General features: G+C 56.0%; 1 protein-coding gene across 1 annotated transcript in view; it reads right to left on the bottom strand.

The window, feature by feature from the left end:
- The window catches only part of LOC310883747 (uncharacterized protein), a gene marked incomplete at its 5' end in the record, with an annotated part of 35370 nt that overhangs the window by 12777 nt on the left and 9096 nt on the right, over positions 1 to 13497 (bottom strand). The window contains 2 exons of the mRNA XM_083804560.1: positions 4370 to 5320; positions 5741 to 5837. The remainder of the gene's footprint in view (positions 1 to 4369; positions 5321 to 5740; positions 5838 to 13497) is intronic.

The following is a 13497-nucleotide window of genomic DNA, read 5'->3' as shown; positions in this document are numbered from 1 at the left end:
TTTTTTTTTTTTTGCCAGTCTGTCTCTTCTTTATTCTTGGGCTTCTGGTATCACAGAAATATTGTTTTAAAACTGTGTCATTTCCTGCTACTCCACATCAGAATTGTCCCTTTCAGATTACGTTTTGCCTTCTAGCTAAAACTGCCAGGGTATTCCTGCTTGGCCGAGGAAGCACCTTCCTCCCTGCTGCTCAAAGCTTACCTGGAGAGGAGGTCAACAAAGCCCCAGCCCTGAAAACCTGCAGAAAAATAATACCTGTTCTGTGTCTTTTTTGTAACCGGGGCTATTCCGAGCCTGCCACTTCCCAAGCTACTGGGGAGGTAGCTCAAGAAAACCCACTACAGGTAAGACTGGAAATTTTGGTTAGAAACATAGGGAAAGGATTTCGGAAAAAAATAGGGTTTCTTCCTTCTTCTTTAAGTGCCAGGGAGTTTTACAGAGGGAATAAGGCAAACTTCTCCTTCCCCCCTCTACGTCACCTCTCACCAAAGCGTCCTCCCAGCTGAATAACAAGAAAAACCCTTTGGCTCTAAATATTTGCCTGCAGACCATACTCCTGAGAACAGTGCTCTGAGCTTTGTCTCACAACATGTTTATGTCCCGAGGGGGCACTAACACAGAGCATGGGATGGCAAATCCTCCTGCCCCACCCAGGGCCATCCAATGCGCTCGTTGACCCCGTACCCAGAGCCCGGGGTCAGATTTTGTGCCACCAATCCTTGGATCTCCTTCCAGAGCCACCAGCCATGTCCCCGTGCCCGAAGGAGCCTCCTCCTGCTGCCCAAAACTCTCCGTGCACCACCTGCTCTTCCACCAGCGTCCATCACCGAGCACCCAAATCCTCCAGAGCACCAAAATCCACCCTTCCCCTCCCCTCGCCTCCTCCACACGCATGTGCACACACATCCATGTGCGCACACACACGTCTGCACACATCTTCCCTGCCTCCCCAGCCCAGCCGCGGCCACGTGAGGCCGTATTTCATATGCATGGCCTGGGAGGGCCTGGGCTCTCCAGCCAGTAATTTGCTGATTGGAAAATGTTCCAGGAAAAGGGACGGGGATGAGAGAGGGGAGGGGAGACCTGGGGCGGGGGGAGTGGGGAGGGAGGAGATGGGAGTTCTCAAACTGCGAGCCCTAATACCAAGCATGTGGCCATATATTATTTTAATAAAGCCAGCACATCCTGCACTCACGACAGCTGCTGTTCCCTTTCTCTCATCCTGTGAATCTCATTTATTCCTCATTAGCAAAATCACCTGTTTGTCAAATAGGGACAGATCGGCGAGACATTAAATCGCACCGAGGCTGGGGGGGGTCTGGGGAGCGGAGGTGGGATGGAGTGGGGCCGGGCAAACCCCAGCCTGAACCCAAACCTGGACATCTCCCGGAGGCTGAGGTGGAGACGAGGATTGGGGCAGCAGGTGATGCAGCATTTCCAGTGTTTTTATCTTCTTTCTTTTTTTTTCCCCCTGCGTAGTGGAAGTTATGCCAGGAGCAGCGCCTGGCCACAGCGCTGCTGGGTGGGTTCACAGCATGCAGCACACCCAAAGTAGTGACAAACAGGGGTGTCTGCGGGAGAGGAACTCTGGGTGCCCTTCAGACCAACCTAAACCTCCTTGTGGGGTCATGAAAACAGCTTCTGACAGTTCCACAAATTTGGAGCTGCCATCTCTTTTTACCATAGGCGGCCGCGCACTTCGCGTGTAAAAGGCATTTGGGATGAGCAGTGAAAAATTTCTTCCCTTTCGGAAGAGATTGGGTACAAAATGTCATCTGATTCGGTTTTATTGGTTTGGGTTTTCTTTAAATTGAGTGAAAACATCAGTGGGACTGACCCCTTCTTTCAAAGAACTGTGGTTTTGATGAATCAGGAATTTCCACTAACATTGAAGGAAAAAAAAATAAAAAATCCCTGGACTGCACTAAATTAAGTGTCTGTCGCCCCACAAGCCTGGCAACGGAGTCTTTTTCTGCTGGTTTTGCAGCTTACGAGATGCTTTTCCTAATGCCAGCCCTGGCTTTTCCCTTTATCAGTTGAATGACACTGGGGGAAACAGCTGGCTGAAAATCAAGGCTTCTGGTGCGCTGAAAATTCTCCCTGGCTCTTTGCGATTCGGAGTTTGGGTTCAAACTGGCCCCGGACCAAGCGTGTGTGCGTGGGAGATACAGAGAGAAACCTGGGGAGGGCAGGGGGGCCTCGGCCCCCCGCGTGGCACCACCCGTCCTGCCTGCCTCCTTGCCAAAAAAAATCGGGGATGGAAGGGCTGGAGATGCCTTGCTGGGGGGCTTCCCACCTCTGCTGCTCCTTTGGGAGAGCCAGCAGCTCGGCATTTCCGGAATTGGGTGCTGGAAAACCCCAGCTAAAGGGGGAATTTGGGGCTGCAGAGAGCTGAGCCTCCGGGATGACATTGTGCCAGGTCCTTTGTGCCAGCTTGGGTCTGGGGTGAGCAGGTCTGGGGTCTGCAGGGGCCTCACCGGCTCGGGGGGAAGCTGCTCTTAAATTTGGGGGAGACTGAGGGTCAGGAGGTGAAGGAGATGACTGTGCACGTTTTTCCTACTTACTTTTTCATCATTCTTCATTTTTTGTCTAGTCCTGAGCATCCGTCCATCCCTCCCCCATCTTGTTCCCATATTTCCCTTCCCCAGCTGCTTTCCTCCATCACCTCCAGGTTCTCAAACCCATTTCCTCCTCCAGGTCCTCTCCCACCGCTCTTGCAGTTCTTCCTCCCCACCATCCTCACCTCTCTCCACCTCCAGCCTGCCTCTGCACCGCGGGATGCAGTGCGTTTTGGAGGCAGAAGGCAAGGGTTTGGGTTCTGCAAGTCTTTGTGGTGGCGCAGAGGAGGTGGCTGCAGGGCTGTGCCCAAGCAGGAGCCGATGGGGACTGCAAATCCTAAGAGAAAAAGGAACCCGGATGGGATGGAGCCGGGCTCCCAAAATCAATCAACACCACCAAGCAGGGCTGTGATGCCCCTGAGGGTGACTGACAATTTGGGGGGCCACCTCCAAACCAGAGGCCATCCCCAGAACCAAGGGGACACACGTGGGGACATCCAGCCTGGTGGCCCACCAGCACCTCAGTACCTTTCAGGGGACCCAGCTCCGGGCTGGCTCTGGGGACAGCAGGGACCCCAGGCCGGGCTTGCAGCCACCCCCTGCTGCCACGACGCCCCTGGTGGTGCAGAGCAGCCCCCTGCCACCTCAGCGTGCCGATGCCACCGTGTCCCCCCCGTCCCTGTCCCCCCCCTTCCCTCCTCTCTCTGAAAGTCATCAGGCCTAGCGAGGTCTTCTCCCACTTATGCAGCTCATGAATATTTAACAGCATCTGCTCTGGAGGCGATAAAGCCTACCAATCCTTGACAAATATGGCCTAATCTTTTCAATTTCGGGGTGCAAATATTCCTTCAGAGTCCTGTTTGTCACCTAGATTAATGACTGTGGCTCCCATAATCCTTGGGTGCTAATTCAAGTGGTGGCTGCCGGGGCCGCGCATGGCGGAGGGATGCTGGGACACATCTGAAGGAGAGATTACTCGCTCGAGGGCCCTTTGCTGCAGGGTTTTGTTCCTCCCTTGGCACTGAGCATGGGGGGGGGGGGGGGGGCTGCTCGCATGCTTGTTTTTAACCCATCCTAGCGGCTGAGTCCGTCCCAGTCCGGTGGGGACAGGGGGATGCCAGGGATGGGGTGGGATGGGGACGTGTGCTCACCTCCAGCCGTGGTTCATTTCCTGGGAAGAGATGCAGACAGCAGCCCCAGCACCACCAGACCGCCTTCCCATGGCTCGCCAGGCTGGGATGTGTTTTAGGATCAGCCCCATATGGGCTGAGCACGGGATGTGTCCCGAGGAAGCCACCGCTGCCTGCTCCAACTCACGGTGGGCTTCGCAAACTGCTTAAAATTGCAACCCGAATCCCCACCTCAACCCAGGGCTTTGCAAACCACTTAAAATTGCGACCTAAATCCCCCCCCCCCCCCAGCATCGTTCAGCCCACGGCCACGCAGCCGCTCCATCCCCAGAGACACAGGGCGTGATGCTCAGCTCTCCACCACGGATGGAAGGATGAGGGGATGCTTTTGGTCAATGCGCTCCCCAGGGAAACCCCACAGCCCGACCACCTCCGGACACACAGTGCCGGCCACTTGTATTTATTTATTCTCCAGCCAAGAGGAAAATACATCAGGGAGAAGAGGGGGAAATCAGTGCTGGAGCTGATCAATGGCATCAACACCTCTGCTGCGGGGCTGGTGGCTCCATCCATCGCCCGGAGCCTGGGAAGATGGATGGGAAGAGCTGGGAAGGGCTGCAGGGAGTAGGGCAGCCCCAAAAATGCATCTCCGGGCAGCTCTGCACCCGGGCAGGGACCTACCTCAGGCACAGGGATCCCCTTCAACCGAGCCAGCGGTGGCAGTTCTGGGTGCGCCAGGGGGATCTGGTCCCGGGGGAAATTCCCTCGCTGCTCGCTGGACGGGAAAATTTCCACGTGGCGCCAGGAACTGCAGAGCGCGGCCAAGAGTTGCATTATTTTTAGGTTTGTTTCACATTTCTGTGGCAGAAAATGCTTCCTCAGCCAGACAAAAATAACGCTGTGAATAAAAGAAAGTAGGAAAACAACATTTTTTTGCGAGCAAAACCAGAAAAAACATGGGAAGAAGCATTTTCTGCCATCCAAAAAAAAAAAAAAAAGCATCATCAAAAGAAAACTTTTGCAGAATGAACATTTCTGGATGCTTTCCCTCCTAAAATACTTCGGGAGGAAAAACCTGTGAGCCTGTTCCCTGTCTAGGATCTTCATCGGGGCTCTGCAGCCAGCATTTGCCGCCGTCCTTGTTTTCCCTTAGCTGGTTCCTACACCTGCCGCAGGCTTTTGGGGCCAGGAGGCTTCAGCTGGCTGATGCAGAAGGGGGATTACAGACGGTATTGGCAGCCCCCAGCACACCGGGGCCGGTCCCACAAACCCCAATCTCCACGGGATGCTCGGGGGGGGGCTTCGGGGTGCTCAGGTTGGCTCGGGACGTGGGCCCCAGGGGAGGAGACGTGCCAGGGGGCACCGAGGAAAATGATCAGCCCCTCCTGTGCCGGCATCCCCGCTCCCTGCCCCCTCTTCTACTTCTCTTTTTTTTTTAATTCCGCTGAGCAAGCTCAAAAAGCAAAGCTGGCGCCTTTGTCCTGCCGAGGCTTCGTTAGGGCCCTCGTCGCACCGGGGTGGGGAGCGGCTCATTAGGCGGCGGCTTTGAAGCGGGCTCTGTTTGGGGTTCATTTGTGTGCTGGCAGAAGGGAAACCTCTGTGCTCCGAGGATGTTTTTTCTGGAGGGGCTTCCTGGAAACACAACAAACATGACCCCGCGCGGCGCTCCCCCGGCCCACGTAGGGCGGCGGGGGATGAAACGCGGGGCCGGGACAAAGGAGCAGCCCCACAACCCCCCCCCCGTCCCCCTGTCCTAATGAGGACGGACGCACACCGATGGGGAACACAAGTTTTCCTGCTCCCGTGACTCAAAGCTAAAGAAATCCCAAGTTTTATGGGGTTCGGAAAGACCTCGGGGCTCACTTTGTTAGCAGGATGAAAACCCATTCCTCCGGGTGTTGTGCCAGGGTGGAAGACCCAGTGGATTCCAGCCTGGAAGGTTGTTATTTTTTAGGACAAATCCTCCATTACTCTTTAAAACGTTGTCTCAGGATGAATAGGGAATTCAAGGGAAAGGTAAAAATTCTTGCCAAATCTGGCAAACCAGCTTACCTAAATGAAAGTTTCTAACAGGTAGCACGCTGGAGGAGTTGGATCATTTCATCTCCGTGCTTTCAACCTTGAGGTGAAACAAGTTTGGAGGCTTCATCTGCACTGATGGGAAAGGAGAAAAAGAAAACCCTTGTTGGTGCGGGGAGAAAATTGTTTTAGTCACCTGAGTAAAATAATAAATGGAAATCACCTCCCTAGTTAGCAACCCCAAAGGGTCCAGAACCAGGGAGGAGGCACAGGATGAGAGCCCCGTCCATGCAGCCTGGGGCACTGCCGGCCATGAGCGAGTGGATGTGTCCAAAGGTGTCCAAAGAAGGGCAAAAAAGCTGGGGAAGGGTCTAGAAAACATGTCTTGTGAGGGGCAGCTGGGGTTGTTCAGCCTGCAGAAAAGGCTCAGACCTTATTGCACTTTAAATTACCTAAAAGGAGGTTGTAGCAAGGTAGGGCTCAGGCCCTTCTCCCAGCCAAGCGATAAGATGAGGGGAAAGGGCCTCAGGTTGCACCAGAGGAGGTTTAGGTTGGATATCAGGAGAAATTTCTATACTGAAGGGATTGTGCAGCCTAGGAACAGGCTGCCCAGGGATGCGGTTGTGCCAACAAACCTGGAAATCTTCAAGAAACGTGGAGATGCAGAGCTTAGTGGCACGGGTTAGCAGTGGGCTTGGCAGGGCGAGGTTAAAGGCTGGGTGCTGTGAGTCAAGGTACGAGGCCGGCAGCGAAGCTGGGGATGCGGTGGCCTCATGGATGTGCTGCCAGGGCTCGGGAGGGAAGGCAGGGAGAAGAGAAAGCTGCCGGAGCCTCAGCAGGCCCTGTCAGCCTCCTTCACACGTTATCAGATGGGGGAAGCCCACGGGGCCGCGTGGGAGGTGATTAATCTCCGTCTCCAGCAGGAAGGCTCCCGGAGAGGAGCAGGGAGGTCAAGAGGAGACGCGGGTTGAGGAGAGGTGGGAGCCTGGCAGAGGCCTGAATGCTTTTGTACCCTTAACATGGAGCTTGCCCCAGATCTGAAGCCACCTTTGGAGACCTCCCCCTGCCTTAATTTGGGCTTTTATTTGGGATCACTGCTTTCTCCTCACCATAAAGCGCATCATCACCACCGCAACACGCTTTTATGGCGCCTTTATCTGATTACCTGAAAGTGTTTAATCAGCACTGATTCATTAGGCTTCCCCACAGCCAGGGCTGGAGGAATGGGGGGGGGGGGGCAGTGCCCACCTGCAGAGCAGCCCCACATGGGCAATGGGACCCCCGAGCCCACCCTCCTCGCTTCCCCATAGTTTCACAGCCACACCACGAGCTAAACCAGACCTCCAGGACCTAGAGACAAGCCAGCAGGGATGATGAGGAAGATGAGGACAGGAGAAGGCTGTGGGCACGGGGTGGTCCCGGCCCCCCCGGGGGTCTGGGGGCAGTGGGCAGGGCCGCCCATCTGCTCGGGTTTTGTCCCTCAATTAGGCTGCGCCGTGCCGCGCTCCCCACGCTTCATTGGTTTCCACTTCACGTTCCTCACAGTTCTCAGGCACTGGCGCTGAGCAGCTCTGCGCCGTCTCCCGAGAGCCCTCGCCTTTGGATTTGGGCCATTTTATTCTTTTTATTTTTCTTTTCCCATTTTTGCAGAGCAGCGCCACGCTCACCTCACCTGGGCCAGCTCGGAGGGGAGACGTGGCACCGGCTGTGCTCAGGCTCCTGCCAGTTGTCCCCTTTGCTCACAACCTCCCTGCAAACCTGTGTGTCCCCAGCAACATTTCCTGCTGCTCTGGAGTCATCCAGCCCTCAGCCTGCTTTTCTCCACCTGCCCCAGCACCTGTGCACAGAGACAGGCACCGCGTATCCCTCTGGAAAGCCCCTGCCTTTGCTCTGCATCACAGGTTCGAACGCTGCTGCCCATCACACAAACCTCACACTTGGCTAACACATCACTTGTACCCCTGGATCAAACCACAGGCCATTCTGGCAAGGAGAAATTTAAAATAAGTGCACAAAGACATCGGCATGCACATGGGTTAAGCCTGCGTTAGTGTTGGCAGGCTGCAGAAGCAAGCGGAGACTCCCTCCTTCCTCTTTTAGCTCCCATCCTGACCTTTACTTCGCTGCCGAGACTGTTGTGCTGCTGCATCCGACCCATCCATCTTTACATCCCAAAGATATTATTATTTAATTCCCTCCGCAGCCGCCTGCAGCTCCTGATGGCCAAGCAGTTCTTCAGCTGATAAAAAGTTGAGCATCACTCAGTAAATCAGCAGCAACAGAAACGCTGAATCATTAAATCTTAGGCTGTAATCTATTTCAGCTGGGTTCAGGAGATGCCAGGAGAGGAGAGCACACACCGGAGCACCAAAGCCCATGGGAGGAGGCAGCATCCCTGCTTGGAGGAGCATCACAAAATGGGGAAAACACATCTCATCAGCTCGTGATCTCCTGCAGGCACCTGGCCACCCCATTCTCTCCTCATCCTGCCCACGGACACGCTCCCACCTGCGGCGTGGGCTGCATTCGTGTCCCGAGGGAGCAGAACCCAGGGCTGGGCACCCCCAGGTCGAGGCACAGCTGGGAACTGCGTGTTGAGCCCTGGCCATACCTGAGGGTCCAGCAGAGCCCCTTTTGATCCATACTGGGCTGCTCCTTGCCCTTCCAGGTCCTTTTCTGCAACAGGAGCTGGGCACAACCAGTGCACATCATCTCCTCTGCACAAAACCCCATGCCACCAGCCCCTCTGCCCAGCAATATTTCCCCTGCCACCACCTCCAGGAGCCGCACCAAGCTCTCAGCAGCTGCAGGAAGCTGTTGGTGGATGCAGGTCTCACTCCTGCCCTGGTCTCTCCCGGGGGAGCTCAGAGGTGTTCAGCCTCTCCCAGTTTGGAGCCTTACAATATTTTGGAGAGGGAAAGGGCTGGGGGCTCCCCCCGCTCTGTGGAGGTCTTCCTTGTTGGAAGGGTAGCACAGATCCTCAGAGGGGTCCTCGTGTTAAAGCCTAAAATCAGAGAGGAGCGGGCAGACAAACGAGGGCTCGGTGATGGAGAGGAAGGATGATGAAGAGCTGGGCTGTTGGAGTCGTGGACAAAAAATGCATGCTGGGATGGAGGGAGGGATGGCACCTTGGGGCAGATCTGCAGACAGACATTCAGCTGATGGATTCACTGCACAAGAGAACCACGGGTACGTTTCTTCCTCCTCATCATCATCATCCCTGGAGCAGAGGAAGGGATGGCCAGCCCCAGGAACTGACAGGGTTTGGCACAGCTCCCCAGCAGCTATACCAAAACCCACCCTGGCCCATTCTCCATCCCCTTTGACAAGGAAACACAGAGGACCACTGGCAGGAGGCACTTCTGCCCACCACCATCCTCACCCCAGGAGGATCAGCCTCCCTTCCTTCCCCCCTCCCCGAACCACAGCCCGGCTGGGGGGGACAGCCAGCCCTGGCAATCTCACAGCCCCCCCAGCCCAGCCGCATTGTCCCTCCGAGATGCCTCCTTCCCCCTCCCCAACACCCCCCCCCCCGTCTCTCCTGGCAAATTCTCCCCCCCTCCCCTCCTCCTGGATCCAGCCGCTCTCATAATAGCATCCTTTTCATGGAGACAAATTGTCCAGCCGGGGGCTGCACCTGAGGGCTTTCACCCTTTAACAAATAGCCTTTTAATTTTCTGCCAGAAGGGCATGGAAAAGGGGGGGGACGAGGGGAAAAAAAAAGGGGGGGGGGCTGCAGAGGGGGGTTGCACAGAGGAGAGAGAATCAATCAGACATCCATCTTCATCATTGCTGCCAGGGGACCGCTTGCACTGGCTGGATGCCCCTGGGGGAAGGTGGGGTGAAAAAGAGAAGGGGTTGGGGCGAGGGGGAGACAGGAGGCAGTGAGGGGATTGCAAGGGGGGGGGGGGGTGTCACAGGCTTCTGAAAGCCATGCAGAGCATTGCCCTCGAGCAAGATAAGCAGCAGCCCTCGGATCCCATGGAAAAGCATGGAGGGACGTGCTCCTGCCCTTGCCCTGCTCTACGAAGGGGCTGGGTCGGATCCGGAGGTGATGGCCCCGTGGCACAGGGACACCACAGGACATCCTCACCTGCTGCGATCGGGGAGGTCCCCACAACAAAGAACAAAGAAATACAGGGGGGACAACACCAGCACCTTCTCCTTCCACAGCAAGGGCAGGGATCACACTCCGCTTCCACCCCAGGACGGGGAAGCCTGGAAGATTTTTGTCCCTGGGCAAGGAGCCCGTCAGCATCTCCCTCCCCTCTCCTCCAGGTCCTCCAGCACAAGGGGAGACCACGCTGCAGTGCCAGCTTCGGCTGGGCTCCGTCACCTTTCCCAACAAAAAATAAGCAGAAAGGTTAATTAGATGTTTGCAGTCCAATTTATGTCGTGTTTGTGAAACCGGCATTTCACAAACCAGCCTGGGAGCCCCCCCGTGCCCTCGCTCTTTTGCTAAATTTATTTCACAGCTTCGCCGACCTGGCCTGGCCGGGTCAGAACTCGCCCATTATCATTTTATCACCGCCTCGTACCCTGTAATTATGAGATGCTTCCCTCCTTCCCCGGCCCCCTCCGTGCACAGGGCGGGGATGCTGCTCCTGCTTTAAGCTCCTTCCACGATGGGGCTCACCCAAAGCCTGGGACAGCTCGGCCCTGCTTTTAGCAGATAAGAGAGGGAAGGTTGTTTGGAAAGGGGGGAGCGTGCTGCTCGCCCCCCAAGGATTAAAATATTCAGATGGATAACAGCAAGGCAGAGAGAGGGGAGGTAACAGGCACAGCCCTTGGGGGCTCTGCAGCATCTCAGGGCTCAAAAATTGGGTTTGGGGCCCAGGTGGCCACCGGGAGGAAGGATGCTGCCCGGATGCAGGTGGGCACAGCCAGCACTGCTCTGCTTTGTTGCAGAGATTTGGCTTCGTTTCAGTCACCTGTGAGCATGAATCAGGCAAGGGCTTGCAGGCAGCGTGAACACACACACACACACAGCCAGCTCAATTGCCCATGAGAAGGCTCATGTAATTAACAGGCAGCCGGCTTCTTTTGCAAAGAAAGGACTTGGGGGGCATTTTTCTGGGGCAAACCCCCACGAGCAGGAGTGCTCGCTGCAGCGGGGGCCCGCGAGGACCCTGGAGGTGAGGACAGAGCATTGGCCCCTCTGTGGGCCACCCTTGGAGAAGGCAAGGAAAGGCTTTTTGCAGCTAAATCTCCGCTGCAGGGATCCTCTGCTGCTGGAAACGGAGTAAGGGTGGGCACGGGGGCCTGGGGATGGTGTCAAATGCTTGCATCCATCATGCACCGTGCTACGGTCACGGGTGGGTGTCTCCATCACGGTTCCCCAGCCCCAAACACCTCTAGCTCTGCCCGTGCTGCCCAACACACACACACCACGGCCATCTGCACGCACAGCACCAAGCACAAAACCGCCTCGGATTCCCCTCAAAACAAGGACCAAGCCCCCAACCCTGCTGGCTCGGGGCTGAGCATGCCTCCCCCCTCCCTGCTGCTGGAGGACCATTAAAACCCCATTAACCCGGGGCTGTTATTAATCACACAACGTCACCCAGTGGGGACGGCCATGACATCCCAGCGCCCAGGCTCCCTCCAGCTCCAGGTGACACGGGCTCCAAACAGGTAGGGCTCATTTCTAACCCTGCGAGCATGCCTGCTCCAGATAATGAATTTCTCCCACACCACGAAGGAGGAGAGCTTCGCCGAGACTGGAAATAATCACCCTGAGGTGAGGCAAGGCAGGGACTGGACTCCGGACGCCTCTCAGCCCTGCAGACGATAATCCCCTTTGGGACTGGGCTAGGGGCAAGGTGAGGAAACCACAATTTATCACCGGCCCAAACTGTGTTCGCCCGCTGAAAGGAGATCTCCATCTGTGCCGCTAGGCGCACCCGAGGAGGGGACAGGTCCCGGGTGGAAATCAACCCAGGAGCTCCGGAGATGTTCCCGTCGGACACCTGAGGGCACGGAGGGGACATCTCTGGGCAGGCACGGAGCAGGTTAACACCACGGAGCCAAGCCTCCGCCTGCATGAACGTAGGCTTCAGCCCCATCAAGCCCTCGCAGTTCCGTGATATTAAAGCTTTCCCCTCATGCATAGAAGCAAGCAGGGGGGCTAATTGCTTCTTATGACACTATAATGGTAGGACTATTTACAGTAGATTAAAATCCAATCCATAATGAGGTATAATAACTTCGCAAATGCCAGGATTCGTCAAAGGGTGAGGAGCGCCACGGAGACTCGGAGCCGAGCAGCCTCGGACCTGGGGTCTGAGCCCTAGCGCAGGAGGAGCAGGGAGGGGTTTTTTTGGTGGGGTCTCCCCCTCTGGTCGCTTTTCCCCCAGGTTAAGCACTGGGGATGGAGGAAGACCCCAAACACAGACCCTCAGAAACCGCCCAGTCACACCAGGACCTGATGGGGAGTGGGGCATCCTCAGGGCTGGGATCCAGCAGCACCTTATGGACAAACCTCACCTGGACAACACGCTGGGTGGCGCACAGCACACTGCAAAACCAGCTCCCCCAAAAGCCCATGGATATTCCCACGTGTCCCCATTCAGACCCCCATCACCTGGGGAGGACACAAGCAGAGGCACACAGGCATCTCCAGTGACCCCCCAGACTGAGGGCCATGTGTGCCTGGCATTCCTGCAGATTATCCTGCGCTATCCTGCAGAAATCCTACAGATTTCTGTCCGGCAGGGGAGCGAGGGCTGGATTGCAGATCCATCACCCTTGGGGTCTGCAGATCCAGCCCCCTTGGGGTCTGCTTCCTGCCTCCACCGCATGTTTACGGGTGCGACCTTGAATGAGCCCAGCGACACATCACTCCTGACTTGCTCAGAGGAGGTATTTATTTATTCTCTGCCAATGACATGGGCTGACGGTGCCCTCTGAATTTCAAATAGGACTCCGCTCTGTTTTCACAGCCTGTGTGGCTCTGCTAAAAAAAAAAAAAAATAGCCACAGAAGAAATAAGCCCAAAAAGCTGAGACTTAATTTCATCCTCTGGGAAGAGAACATTGCTCCTCAGCTTCAAGGGCTCTCTCCCGGAGTCCTGTGAGCAGGCTCAGTGATGTGCTGGCACCATGCACAGGGACTTAAGGGGTGGGTGTAAGCATGAACAGCCAGAAAGCGCCTGTGGTTGTCCCAGGGGATGGAGGCTGGGCTCAGGGGGATCCCACAAGGGAATTCACAGCCCACCCATTCACCTACCTCAGGTCTCCAGTGATGCCAGGAGGTGAATCCTAGCTCCAAGGGACTTGGTGCCACCACAAGTGGAACTGTGGAAAGAAAAACCATCAGGCTAGGAGACAGAGCAGCTGGGGTTAGTGTGAGCTCTGCTGCAATTCACCCTCCCAGCAATATATCAGGCAGGGTCGTGCCCAGCAGCACAGCCCAGTGACCATCAGGTAGGTCTGCAGCAACAAAATAGGTGCAAAACAGGTCGCCCCATAGGCTGAGGTCCTCAGCGAGAAGGTTCGTGGCCACACGCAGGCAAAGCTGAAGTAGATGCACCACCAGCAAAACTCAAAAAGTGAATGAAGGCTCAGGTCTGGGCTTAAATAGACCCCAGCCGTGGGTGGAGGCCCCAGGTGAGGCTGTTCAGGGCCATTAGTGCCTTGTTTCACCAAGGTGATGCCCTGGGCAGGGTGCTAGCTCAGCACCCATGTGAAATTAAGAGGTGTCCTTTGGTATGAATACAGATGCCGGCTGGAAAACTCATCCGTGGCAGCTCCTCGTCCCGGGAGGGGATGGGGCTTCTCAGCCAGCATCCG

Source organism: Anser anser (assembly GCF_964211835.1).
Source record: "Anser anser genome assembly, chromosome: 18".
In the NCBI taxonomy this organism is placed as follows: Eukaryota; Metazoa; Chordata; class Aves; order Anseriformes; family Anatidae; genus Anser; species Anser anser.
The sequence above is the reverse complement of the archived record's forward strand: the minus strand, read 5'-3'. Positions and strand labels throughout refer to the sequence as shown.